The 14,115-nt window shown below is 35.3% G+C and overlaps 1 protein-coding gene across 1 annotated transcript in view; it reads left to right on the forward strand.

Annotated features, from left to right (window-relative positions):
- Positions 1–7,177: 7,177 nt before the first annotated feature.
- The window catches only part of LOC150088855 (CUE domain-containing protein 1-like), a 53,327-nt gene continuing 46,389 nt past the window's right edge, over positions 7,178–14,115 (forward strand). The window contains exon 1 of the mRNA XM_090370344.1: positions 7,178–7,289. The gene's annotated coding sequence lies outside the window, so the exon portion shown is untranslated. The remainder of the gene's footprint in view (positions 7,290–14,115) is intronic.

Raw genomic sequence — 14,115 nt, forward strand, 5'->3', positions numbered from 1 at the left:
AAAAACGTATTTCGCTTTTATGCTCTGATTAATATAATAAGCAAATGGTAATAATTCATGATCTATATATTAAGTAAACTGATAACAATAAAACGAGCTCATCAAAAAAGCCACAAAGATATGCAGGAACAGAACATTTTTCTGCACATCCGCAATATTGTCCATTCATTCAGCTCACTACAGTAAATAATATCCACTGCTTCAGCTACAATATACACTATACTGATATCCAATGTGACATTTAAAAAAAATAATAATAAATAAAAGAATAATTTTCTGTTTGCTTTTCGTTTCAGTGAAATTTGGGGTAGGGTTGACAAATATTTTCAAAAGAGCCAAATATTAAATTTCATTACAATCCACTGGAGTCGATTTATTACATGCAGACAGATGAACAGAAATATTTGTCGTTGGGTTTAAGGAGCAACGGTAACTAAGGCCATGTTGCTCCGTGTATATTGTCTGTAAATTGCGTGTTCTGAGGTCGATTTTCTGTTTGCTGGACGAAAAACCCGAGGTTCCGGGAGAAAAAACAATGCGACCCTCGCCTGAGACTGATTAACTCAGCCACGTTGTGAAAAAGGTCCATAAAAATTACTGCTGCCATCGACTAGATTCGAACTCAGCTCTATTCCACCCAGTGTGGGGAGGACGGTGATCTTACCAACTGTGTTATCGACGAGGGCTCAACGGACAGAGGTGAAAACAATACTGTCAATACACACTACACACTATATTCATAGCATTAGCAAAGGCACATGATGCAAGAAAGCAAGCTTATATAGCATCAGCCAAAAAAAAAAAAAAAAAAAAAACCCTTATTTCACCCATCCACTCGCTCCAAATGTTTCTCAAGTCTGCCTTGAAGCTATTTAAGCTATCAACTTCTACAACGACAGATGGAAGTTTTGTTCCAACAATCAACCACCCGCTGGCTAAAGGCAAACTTCAGCACATCTATCCTACAAGCGTCTTTTATCAATTTGAATTTATGCCCTCTCAGGCGATTATTCTGAGAAAGAGGAAGAATCTCATCTGCATTGAGCATGCTCAAACCATTCAAGGATTTATACACCTCAATCAGATCACCTCGCAGGTGCCTACTCTCCAGACACTGTAATTTGCAAAACTTAAGCCTTTCTTCGTAAGAGCAACCCTTTGTTCCATTCACTAATCTTGTTGCCTTTCTCTGTACTCGTTCCAACAGCTCTACATCCTTCTTAAAATGAGGTCTCCAGACCTGTATACAATATTCAAGGTGTGGCCTGACCATTGCCTTATTTGTACAAGGGGATAATCACCTCCTTATCCCTGCTAGCAAAATTCCTGTATATCTCACATTTATCTTCATATATGTGAACGCGCCTAAAAATTGTGAAAATAAATTATGGGATCAAATAATACAACTATGTTTGTGATAACAGTTAAATTTCGCATTGTCTTTTATTTTTTTGGAGTAATTCAAAGTAGCATTATGACGTCACGCATTGTTAAGTCACTGGGGTCAGACTATAAATGCTGCCATCTAACAAGAACGCTTCACGTCTTGTGAGCAGATCACAGCATAAGTGGGTGTGGTTGTGGTAGGAGCATTATGGTTGCTTATATTTAAGGCAAATAACTCTTAATTTTAACACCCATTTCCTGTGTTTTCAGGGCCAAAATGCGTCTTCCCATACACATAAAACTGTGCTATTGTTTTCAGCAGATTTATATGTATGTGGGCATTTGAGTGGAGTATGTCGGGAACCAGTGGTTTTGAACGCGCTGGTTTACCTCCATAAAAGTGTTAAACGAAATAGGTGGATATGGGTGAGTAGTGAAGAAGACGAATATTGAGATAAATGGGGCGCTTATAATTTTACAGTGAAATCACATTTTTAGTGAGCCGAAATGCTCACGGTAGGCAATGGCGGTGTTTGGCACCATGCAGTGATTATGGATTTTTTCAATTTTTGGGATATCCATTAACCTTTCTTGAAAGTATGACAATTTTAAAACTATTTCTATACGGATTTTGGCGTATATTGTAAGCCAATAAGAGCACGCTCAATAATAAGAAGGGAATTTATTAAAAAAAAAGGTGTTTAATTCTCAGTGTCCCAACCCAACAGTTAAATGCCATTTAAGGTGTTGATAGGCTGGCAAACACTGGGAAAAGATAAACATTTTTGATTTAAGATGACATCTAACTTTACTGTTAATGCGGTCATTAGAAAGGTTCCTACTTCCAGTCATTGATAAATGTGTAATATTCGAGAAATAACAGAATTGGGATGCTGTTCTTGAGAGGAACTCTAGGGACCCGACTTCAAGGGTCCGAAATTCATTCCTCATTGCCTTAACTAAGGTTCATCCTCCCATACAGATCGACACATGTCGTACAAATTCTGTATTTGGGCATTTAAGCGGTAATACGCCGTGGAGCAGATATTAACACTCTGCTTCAGGTCCGTGAAAGTGCAAAGCTTGGTTATTGGACGTTGGTGAAACGCGGAAGTGAAGAGGATGAATATTAGTTTTTGGTAAGTCAAAACTGATGATAGAGGATTGTGTATATAAATTTCAGAGTTAGCGAGATGTTCCAAATTTTTGGAGACTCTTTCAAACTTTGAACAATGGCGATATATCAATTTTTTCTAAAATTCAAAATGGCTCACGCCTCTGTATTTCAGGTTTTAATTTCTTAGATGTACTAGATTAGCAGTTCTGAAGAAATTACTTCTTGAAGTGATACACTTCTTGAAGTATATATACTTCAAGTATAATTAGAATTATTACCTACTTATAATTAGCTAAATAAGTAGGTAATAAATAATTTATATAATATATAAATAATTTATATAATATATAAATAATTTATATAATATATAAATAATAATAATAATATATAAGTAAAATATACTTCTTGAATAAATAACTTCTTGAAGTAATTATATATGGGTTGGTAGACTCTGTGAAAGGACCGGTATTTTGGTGCTGCGGATCGGAATTAACTAATAAAGTTAATTGAGATCTGTGATTTGTAAAATAGAAGGTGAATGCAGTTGTTGAGGCAAGCATGAGGAGCCATTGACTTCAAGAGTATCTGTGGTTTCACGCCAGTTCTATTCTAAAGAGAAAATTTCATCCTCCCATACAGATGAAGTTTCAATGGAAACAACATCTCTGTATGTGGGAATATAAGCGGAGTTACGTCGGAAAGCAGGGATTGATCCCCCTGCGCCCTCCGTGAAAGTTTTAAGCTTGGTTGGTGGATGGTCCTGTTAGGAAGCGAAGAGGATGAGCATTGATAGAGTGGTTGATTATGCCTTATAAGCTGATCGAAAAACCGAAATGCAATGGGTTGGAAGTGGTGGGGTTTGATATTGTGTAGTGTTAATGGTATGCCGGATTTTTGTGATATACATGGTGTTTCAATTAAAAAAAAAAAATAACGCCTTTCATCAGAATTAAAATATTTTTCTGACACGCAGCAGCATTTTTAAATTAAATTATATGAGAAAATAAACTCTGACCAAATTTTTGTAGACCAAACAGCAAGCTACATAAAACTAATACACCCTCTGTGGAAACTCTATTAGGTACATCTATTAATTTCACGAAATAATCGCGTTCCTTCATTAACATCACGTGTATCAAAAGCCAGGACAAGAATGGGCAATGTGAAAAATTAATGGCATGGTAGTATACAGTGGCGAATTCAGGGTAGGGGCACCGGGGACCGTGCCCCCTTGTCATTTTTCGGAAAACATACACCAATTGTTTAAATTGCTTTTAGCTACAAAAAAGTTTTTTTTCATTGTCAACATAGGATTTTGTCTATTTTTGCATTGTGGCTCAGCTATTTTCAACTGACCACAGTTGGCAACACTGATGCTAATGTGCTCGATATTCTAGTGCACAAAATGGTGCCCCCCTCTGTCACAAATGGGGCGACTCCTGTCATTTTTTTCTGGATCCACCACTGGTAGTATATACTAGCTGAAGAGACACCTCCAGTACAGTTTTTTTTTTATTTTATGTATGACTGTATCTGAGAAGTATGAATTATTGGTTCATATAATCGAACAACATCCAATGGAAGGCAGAAATGCTGAAGTTTATTAAATAGTAAACCTACACTGACCAAAATACAGTGCTCGACAAAATTAACAGAAAATGTTTTTTCATGAATACTTTATTGTGAACAGCGTCACCAATGGCGAATATTTGAAATAATAGGCATTCTGGCATGCAAATTCCGAGTATCAAATAAAATTATCACCAGACTTCAATCCGATCGAACATGCGTGGGATGCCCTTGGGCGTCTCATAGCATGCCAACAGCCAACTCCTTGGTCACTTGCCGAGCTAAGGTCTGCACTGGTGGAAGAATGGGATTTGTTGCCAGAGAATTTTATAGACACTCTTATATCGAGCATGGTCCACCGCTGTCAGGCCTGTTTAGCCGTTGGAGGGGATCGTACGCCGTACTGATATCATGTGGCCATATTTTCGAGCATCTTGTATTTACTTCTGTAATGTGATCTTTTTGGTAATTCTTATACAACCCCGATAAAAGTTCCTTATAGCTGTCTGAAGTTTCTCGCTGTCTCCTCATTTCACCATTCTTCTTTGATATACAACCATACCAAATTTTGTCTCGCTTCATCACTGGGAAGTAGAGGATTGGTAAAACTGCCTTTTCTGACGAATCATGATTAATGCTGTTTCGTGCCGATGAGAGGACCAGAATACACGGAAACAATTCGAGTCCATCTACCCATCGAACCAGGTGTCATAACCCAAATAACACCCCTTGACACCAGTGGAGAGCAAGACTTGGATGCCACAGCTGTATATGATCAGATGCATCCCTTCATGATTACATTGTGTCTATCTAAGAATAAGTTCCCCCAACACGATGTGCTGTGTGGCAAGGCCAGAACTGTATTAACTGGTTGCAGAAGGAAGGCTTCGAGAGGAAGGCTTCCTAGCAGAATTTGAGGGAATTGACTCCACAAAGACTCACAGTATACGGAAACAGAGACCCAATAGAATCCTGTGGTAAGTCATAGATCATCTCAATCGACAAATAATACTTGAATACCTCAAAAGCAACGAAGTAACGATGGACGTCATCCGCATTGCTGTGTACTGAGCAGCCATAGTAGCCACCAGGATTAACGGAATTTATTGTTGTTGTAGTTGGGTTTCAGGAGCATCAGCGACCAAAACCATATTACTCCGTGTGTATTGGCTGTCAATTGCTTGTATTCTGAGGTCAATTTTCTGTTGGCTGTATGAAAAACCTGAGTCTGGGGGAGAAAAACCATGCTACCGTCACCTGTGGTCGACTAATTCAGCCACGTCATGAAAAAAGGCCCAGAAAAATTTCTCACATCCAGTGCCGGATTAAAGTACGGGCTAGCAGGGCCCTTTCCCAGGGCGCTAAAAACAGAAAAACAATGAGCAAAAAAATATATTCTTAGTAAAGGGCACCGAAATGTTTTCTGCCCGGGGTGCAGAAATACCTTGGTCCGGCTCTGCTCACATGATTGACGGGATTCAAACTGAGATCCTTTTTACCTGGTGTGGGGAGGGCGCGATGCTACCAACTGTGCTACCCATGAGGGCAATTAAGGGGAGAGTAACCAAGGACCAGCAGAACAAGAGATGCAAAAAGAAGGAACCACCAGATTGGGAAAGAAGGCTTCAGCAGAAGATAGAAGAGTTAAGAGTCGAAGTAGGCTTGCTAACGATACTGTTTGATTTGAGGAGATTTGTATTAGTATTAATATCTGTAATTAACCAGAACAAACTATGTAAGATGGCAAAGTTATTTTTCATCAGCAAAAATAAAGCAAATTCGACTATAATTTGTCCATGACATATTTCTAGTTTTGGAAAAATTATGATCGAAATTAGCTAGTGTTTTTCATTGTTCATCACATTTCTGGAGTGCTTTTTATCCATGCTCAATCTTCTTCAGTTTCTTTACTGTTCGAATAATGGATAGGCAGTCGCGGGGACCAGCGTTCCCGTCTTATGACGTTATCCATACACCTGAATGTTTCTAATAGTCTTTCATATACACAAAGAATTTAATAACAGTGTACTGCTTCTGGCATACAGTCGTGGTGGTAGCCATGTTTTTCGACTGCTGCAGCAACCTCGCCTATGGAGAGACGATTCCATTATCATAATAAGAGTTTTCTATTATCGTAAACCATTATCATAATTTTCATAATAATTAAATATTTTTGAAGAGTGGCTAATGGGGGAACCCTGGGGACCGCAACAACTACACTTGAATTATAATAAGAGTCTGGAAGGATGTACCTCTACAGTGTACAAATAACGATGCTGTAAAATAAACATAGTTCTGTAAAAAAAAAAAAAAGAAGTGAGGAATTTTGAATAACCTTCGTATTTTTAAACATCTAACTTTTCTCTATTTAAGTTTTTTCCCTCTTTTTGCACTTTTTTTTTTTTTTTTTGAAATTATTCTTATCCTCTTCTATTCTGTTTCACCCTTCGGCATCACTGACTTATGTTCTTAATGGTGTTATGTAAGTATTCTTGAGGTTAATATAATCATTAGAAAGAATCACATTAGTCATGCCAAAAAAAACCCCATGACTGTGCATCATGTTTTTTTTTCTAAATTTTTATTTTAAATATGAACAGAAATTTTAAAAAGAGCCAAGGAGGGGGGGGGGAGGGGGCAGGAAAGCGCAATTAAAATTTCCTCGTTTGAATAATTGGACTGGCATTTTCCAAAAAAAAAAAATCGTATCTGGAAGGTTTAAATTTGGAGTCCAATTTTAAATTTATTTTAGTTCTTGAAGATGTCGTGTACCTCGAAAAAATAAATAAATAAACAAACAAACAGCAAATAATGTTGGTCAGAAAACGTTACTTTAATTTAACACCCCCTAAGAAAAAATAAATAAAAAAATAAGAACTGTACTGTTGCATCACTGTCGACTTGTTTACTCATCTTCTACTGGAAATCCTGATGATCATCAGATGGTGTTGTTTACTATGATGTGCTCTTTCCCAGAATAATTACTCTACAGATGTTGGATTTGTTATATAAGTTAGATTTGATTGTTGAATGATGTTTTTTTTTTTTTTTTTTTTAATTTCTTAACAACTACATAAACCATTTATGCCTTTTTGATCAAAGGAGAACCCATTTCTGCTGCCCTGTAATTTCCCCCCCCCATCCAACAGTGGGGATATTAATTAAGTTAATGTAATTTTCTGTGTTGAACTAATTCTGTACACGCAGACAAGATCAAGTAAGTTTGGACTTATTTATCTTATATTTTCTCACTGTTACAGTAACTTTGAAAGAAAAATGTAGTTATTTTGAACATCTCGATAATTGTATTTCTTTCTTGACCACCGGCCGAAGTTGATTTTGACATCTATAATCATAGGAACACTTTTTGGAATGTGTGATTAATGTTAATTTTATAAAGGTACGTTAGTTAATGGTGCTTGAATAAATGAAATTTATAATAAAATAAGGATGCAGTTAGTTTTATATTTGGCACTTATTGTTTAAGGAATAACTAGCGAGTTATGAGATATTTACTGGCAATACTGATTCATAATGTAACTTGGTTATTTTTTATTATTGCTTTTCCCCAAAATTGATGCTTTAATTCCAAGGCATGGCCATAGATATTTTCTACTAATCGTAGTAGTGGTACTTTTCTCCTTTCAGTTGAAAAAGAGAAAAGTACTTTTAGTGAGAAATATAGTTTTTAAGTAGCCATATCATATCATTATCTTGACTCTTGGCGCCGCGTTTTCAAAAATCGGATAGTACCAACTTATAACATGTTGGTACCACTCGATTTTTGAGGCAGTACCAACATATTAGGCAGAGGGAGTGTATTAAAGACATTATACTTTTTAATAACAATTAAAAAAATAATTAATTCACATTAGAATAAAATTTACTGCAAAATAAATCAAGCATATAAAACTTAATAATTAAAACAGTTTATTATTTTTATAAAATCAGCTCCCCTAAGGTCTAGCACTACAGGAAGAATGTTGCTATAGTGAAGAAACATTCCATAACAATAGGTATATTTGTTGTCAAATCCCAGTACAGCTGGCATAGCATGATAAAGTAAGGGAAAACATGTTTAATTCATATTTGTAAAGAAATAAATGCAATTGAAGACAATTTATGTTCAGTTGGAGTAATTAGTGCAGTACTGTGCAATTACAAATAATATGAAATGTAATTAATTGCAGATTATTTAAGTATAGTGCAAAATTTATGTAGTCTCCAGACTTTTGGATAAAATCAGTACATCACCTGGCATTAGAAATAATTATATTATTCATATGAAAATGTAAAATAAATAAATATTCTGGCATGACCACTAGATTAGAGGCATTTGCAGTTAATAAATGGTAAAATTTTAATTGGCAAAGTTAACTGTATTTCGCATCCATTAGACCAGGAGTGGCCAACTTAATTTGTGATGCAATCTACTTTTTTTCCTTCAAAATGTGCTGCAATCTACCATACCAAAAATTTCATTGCACAAGGTGCACAAATGGAGGATGACTGTATATTTAAAATTTGTCGTGATCAACCGAAATTAAATCCGCAATCGACTGGTAGATTGCGATCGATTCGTTGACCACCCCTGCATTAGACCATGTGAACATATGGCTGTATTTCAGAAGAGACAAGGTGAAGCAGAGTGGATTAAGTCCTGACAACTTGGCATACACCCAGTGGTGTGACTAGAGAAAATTTATCTTGGTATCAAAATAAATCACCCCCCCCTCTTCCCTGATAGGGTATAGGGACCAGATGAAAATTAAAAAAATATATATTTTTCTCAATTCTTAAGGCCCACCTCAACTGCAACAACATACACATACATGCCTGCTTTGCTGCATACAAAATAGATATATGTGTGTCGGGGTTGGATCTGTAAGTGATCTGTCATTTGATTTGTCTCCCTTACTTCAGATGGAGACCAGTCAAATTGCACTCTTCTAGCAAAATGTTATTTTGTATGTAAGTTGCTAGGCATGTTTTGATTTGAGAAATTGCAGAATCATTAGAGAACAAACTGCTGCTAATGAATGTGAGAAACCTGAAGAGTGTATTCTTACAGGATTAATCTATTATCACCGCAGATGCTTGTTCGCACCTTTAAAATTAGTGTCAAGGTGGATTGTTGTTGTCATTACTGATGATCAGGTGATTAGAAGTTAAATGATGATACTGAGAGGATTAGTTTCAATAATTTCTCTCTTGATTTCTCAAGAGAGAAATTGTTGAAACTAAAAGTAAATAAGGTACCTGGAACTGATGGAATTTACCCAGTTATATTAAAAGAAGCAGTAAAAGAGGTAAACTAACCTTTAGCCATAATTATGAAAATGTCCTAGGATTCAGGGGCTGCCCTTACATACCGAAGATGTACATTGGTCTTTCCTATCACAAAAAGGAAGAGATCAAAGTTTGAAGTAATTACAGACTTGTAAGCTTGACTTCTGTGCCAGGAAAGACAATGGAGTTCATTGTCAAAGAAGAAATGCAGGATCACCTTGACAGGAATAAAGTTATGTGGCAATCACAGCGTGGATTCATTAACAAGTAATTTTTAACTTTTTTACAGAATTGAAAACAATGTTACATTAATTATGATTTGCTAAACTAAATTTAAAAATATATGAAACAAAAATAAAATAATAATGTTTTATTAAGAAACCAGTAATAATAATAATGTTTTTGTTGTATTTCTTAGAATTTTCAAAGTCATTCATGTAGTATCTGGTAGATGCCACATGAATGGCTTGTGTTTTGTCAACTGGTTGCTTTAGTTTCTGCAAAGCTGGAAAAATGAAAATTCTGTGGTAAGATTAGACATTTCTTGCTAGCTTCTCATAGATGTGAGTGCAGTCCTGTCAATGATATTACAGGAATTTTTGTCAACAGAGACAAACAGGTTATTAGGGTACATCTTGGGTACTGCATACAGGTTTGGAAACGTCATCTTAGGAAGGCTGTGGATCTGTTGGAACAGGTGCAGAAAAGAGCAAGATTAGTCAAGGGCACTAATAGGTACTTGTACCAAGAAAGACTTGAATTCTGTGAATTGCAGCATCTGGAAACTAGACACGTGCAAGAAGACCTAATTGAAATGGTTTAAGTCTTAAATGGGTTGAGTAAACAGTTCTAATGGAATCTTTACTATTTCTTGGATGATGCACACTAAGTCTCTGCATAACTCTTCTAATTCTTTGGGATTGTGGCGTATGATCATAATGTGATCTGCAAACTGTAAATGGTTTAGGTACTCTCCATTCATATTACTCATTTCAGCAACCAGTCCAGTCTTCCGAAAGCTTCTTCAAGGGCAGTAGTAAACAACCTTGGAGATATTGTGTCTCCTTGTTGAACTCCTTTCTCAATTTTAAATTTTCTACTGTCTTTGTCTAGTCTAATAAAGGAGGTAGTGTTCTCATATATTTTCTTCAGAATCATAATGTATGGGGTGTCGAAACATTGCCTTATGCTGTATGGAGTCAAATGCCTTTTCATAATCCACAAATTCCAGGCATAATGGTGTTTTATATTAATTTGCTTTCTCCATTAGCTGTGATATTACGTGATCCATAGTTGAGAATCCTATCCTAAAGCCAGCTTGCTCTTTCGGTCGATTCTCATCAAGTATTTCTAATCTGTTAGTAATGACCGTTATGAACAACTTGTAGATGTGGGACAACAAGCTAGTTGTTTTTAATTGACTTTGGATTTTTTAATTGATTTTCATTTTTGGCTAGTGAAAAGAGATTAGGTTAGTTTATGCCACTAATTCAGGATGGATTCAAGCAAAAGAAGCCATGCCAGCAAAGTGGTACCCATGTTATTACTATTATTATTACTATTACTATTATTAGCCATATGGTGCAAGGAAGCCCAAGGCTTATGCTGCACCAGTCAAAAAAAAAAAAATTCTGAGTTACCCTGAGAGAGAGAGAGAGAAGGGAATCAAATAAAAGAATGCGAGAAAAAAAGAAAGAGTTAAAAGGGAAAAAAATCACAGAGAAAAATGAGAGAAAAACGCGTGAAATTGATAGACAGTAAGAGAGAGAGAGGAAATATCTCATATAGTATTGTTAAAGATATATGAATAATGCAAAGATGATCTCTCTCTCTCAAAAACGATTAGAAACAATACCATTTATTGCAGATAACATTTATCTGCAATAAATGGTATTGCAGAACCTCTGCAATACCATTTATTGCAGAGGTTCTCAAACTTTCTCGGTTCACGGCGCCCCTAAAGAAATACCTAACACAATGGTTTTCAACCTTTTAATAATCCGATTCTCTGTGTGTGTGTGTGTGTGTGTATTTTATATACAGTATATATATATATATATATATGTATGAATTTTGTTAGTTGTTGGCGCATCGGCTTCTGTGGCCAGTATGTATGAATAGATATATTAGATAAAGTATGCTTAGATGGAGGTGAAATGGCCTGACTTATTAATTTTTCATCAACTGAAACCTTTTTTCATCCACACCAAATTTTTTTTTTAAAATTACATTTAATATATATATATATATATATATATATATGTATAATATTTAAAAAATATGTTATATGATAGTTATTATAATAATATAATTATAAACAAAATTACAATTCATAATGCAAATTATATATATTTATATAATTATTTTATTCTTTATATAGAGGTACTAAATAAACATCAATTTTAGATCACCACAGAATTAAAAAGATATGGTACAATGGATACCATACATCTTTTTATAATGAAATAAATATATAAATTAAAAAAAAAAACTTTAAATAACTTAAACCCAAATTACATGGCATCCCTGGAATGTTGATGCCATGGCACCCCAGTTGAAATACACTGATTTATTGTTTCATACATACATATTATATAGGCTATCCATATACTATACATTGTTGATGAAGCACTGCTATTATGTTTATTGCTTGTCATGTGGTAGTTGTGGGAATGAATGGGCAGTGTGGCAGATTTGCCGAAACAAAAGAAAAATTTTTTTTTATTTATTTATTTTTTATTATAAATCACGAATTATTACTATTTGCTAATGTGCCTGCAATGTAATTCACTGTGTACATCAACTAGCTTGTTTTAAATTTGTAAATGAAATTGGATCTTCCTGTGTACCCCACCAATATCCTCTAGCTGGTTACAGCATTTTCTGTTTTCATTTTGATATACTATGAATTATGAGACATTTAATTTTTTGTGTAGTGTTTAATAGACACCAGGTGAGAAAAAGCATATAATTTTTCTTGTAAGTAATTCCCATTCCTACGTGATGTCTGTGAGATGTCAATGACAGGTTTCTAATCTTGCCATAGAGCTTTGATTTCTTCAGTTAAATGCAAACAGCTGACAAAAATACAGACATTCGCATTGCATCTGCCAGATGCCATGCAAGCTTCTGGGTTTCAACCCAGGGGATCAGTTACCTTAAATTCTAAAAAAAATCGCTAAAAACTTTCTTTATTATTATTGTTATTATTGCTTTCTCTGATTTTGATTTCATTATTTTTTAATTGGATTTAGTGAATCTGATTTTGATTTCATTATTTTTTAATTGGATTTAGTGAATTATAATTAATAGATCACCATTTTAAATTTAATAAAAAAGTTAAAAATTATTTTTTTATAATTAAAACAAAAAAAAAAAAGGGTATCATGCAGATGTCATATGTGAGTGTCTTTATGAAATTGAGGGTGTGAGTGACCGAGGGTTAATACTAATGCTAAAGAATCAATTTGCCATTAACTCGGCATTTTGGTAGAGCAGTGGCAGAACTAATCAAATCTACTTTCCACATCTTTCAACATGATGAGTATTGAGCCCATTTCAACCTTGTTTAACGTGCTGGTCTGCATGTTAAACAAGCATGTTAAAGACCAAAATAAAGACATTCTTATCAGAATCTCCCCCCCCCCCCAACATACTGCAAATTTGATCATATCAGATTGTAAGCCTGGGTCTGAATGATTCAGAAAAAAGAGCTTCCAATTTAGCCTGTTTCCTGTTACTCAACACATATGTTAATATTAAGTTGTTCTTTTTATAAAGATTAATATTAAAGGTTAGCTTAGTCTGAGTCAGCTTCAAAGAAGAGGTTGCCAGCATTACATCCGACTACTACAAGAATGTTTTTGTAATTTGTGTATTAATTGGCAAGAAGGCCACAGTGCTGGAAAAATGTCTTTTTTGGCTTTAACACCGGACTGGTCATTTTGACAGGTTTTAATTTTTCATTTGCTCCAGGTTTTTGAGTTCTGTTCCTACACAGCTGTAATTAGCTGAGGTAGAATTTTACTCAGTGTGGTCTGTGCTTATTAACAGGAGAGACTGTTTTTACAGGGATGGAATACACTTAAATAGGAGGAGTGCTAGAATATTTCCTGATGCTATTGAGGCAGTGTTAGACAGGTCAGAAAACTGATAGCCTGGTGGGATATACACAGCCTAATAGATTTACTAGAGCCACAGCCAGATGTGAAAATGATTCTTGCACTGCTTTTATTGGAAAATGCAGCAGACTGGAAAGCAAGGTGTCAGGTACTGTATTTCAAACCCTGCTGTGGGTCATAATGAAACAATCAAATACACATGGGCTGTGTTAGGGTAATTAAGAGTGAGAAAGGTGCATGTATACTTGCAGGTACACCAGTGCTGGGATCATATAAAATAAATTTGAAGTGCTGGTAAAGTCATCAAATGCAGACATTGTGGGGATATCAGAGACGTGGTGTCACTCAGATATAAGGAATGCGGAATTTGATTATGGAGAGTACAATGTATATCCAGAAATGACAGACAGCACAGGAAAGGGGGGGGATTATGCTGTTAGTTAAGAAGCATATTAAATCTAAGAAAGTGCATCCAGTTGACATGGGTGGCCAGTGCAATGTTGAGACAGTTTGGTGTAACATAAGCACTGGGAGAACAAAAATGAGAGTAGAACTGTGTTATAGGCATAATGATGGTGATGAGTATAACAAACAACTATATGGAGAAGTAGAGTTGGCCCATAAATCAGTCTT

This window comes from Mastigoproctus giganteus, chromosome 3, assembly GCF_048544385.1.
Source record: "Mastigoproctus giganteus isolate SK-2022 chromosome 3, ASM4854438v1, whole genome shotgun sequence".
Lineage (NCBI taxonomy): Eukaryota > Metazoa > Arthropoda > Arachnida > Uropygi > Thelyphonidae > Mastigoproctus > Mastigoproctus giganteus.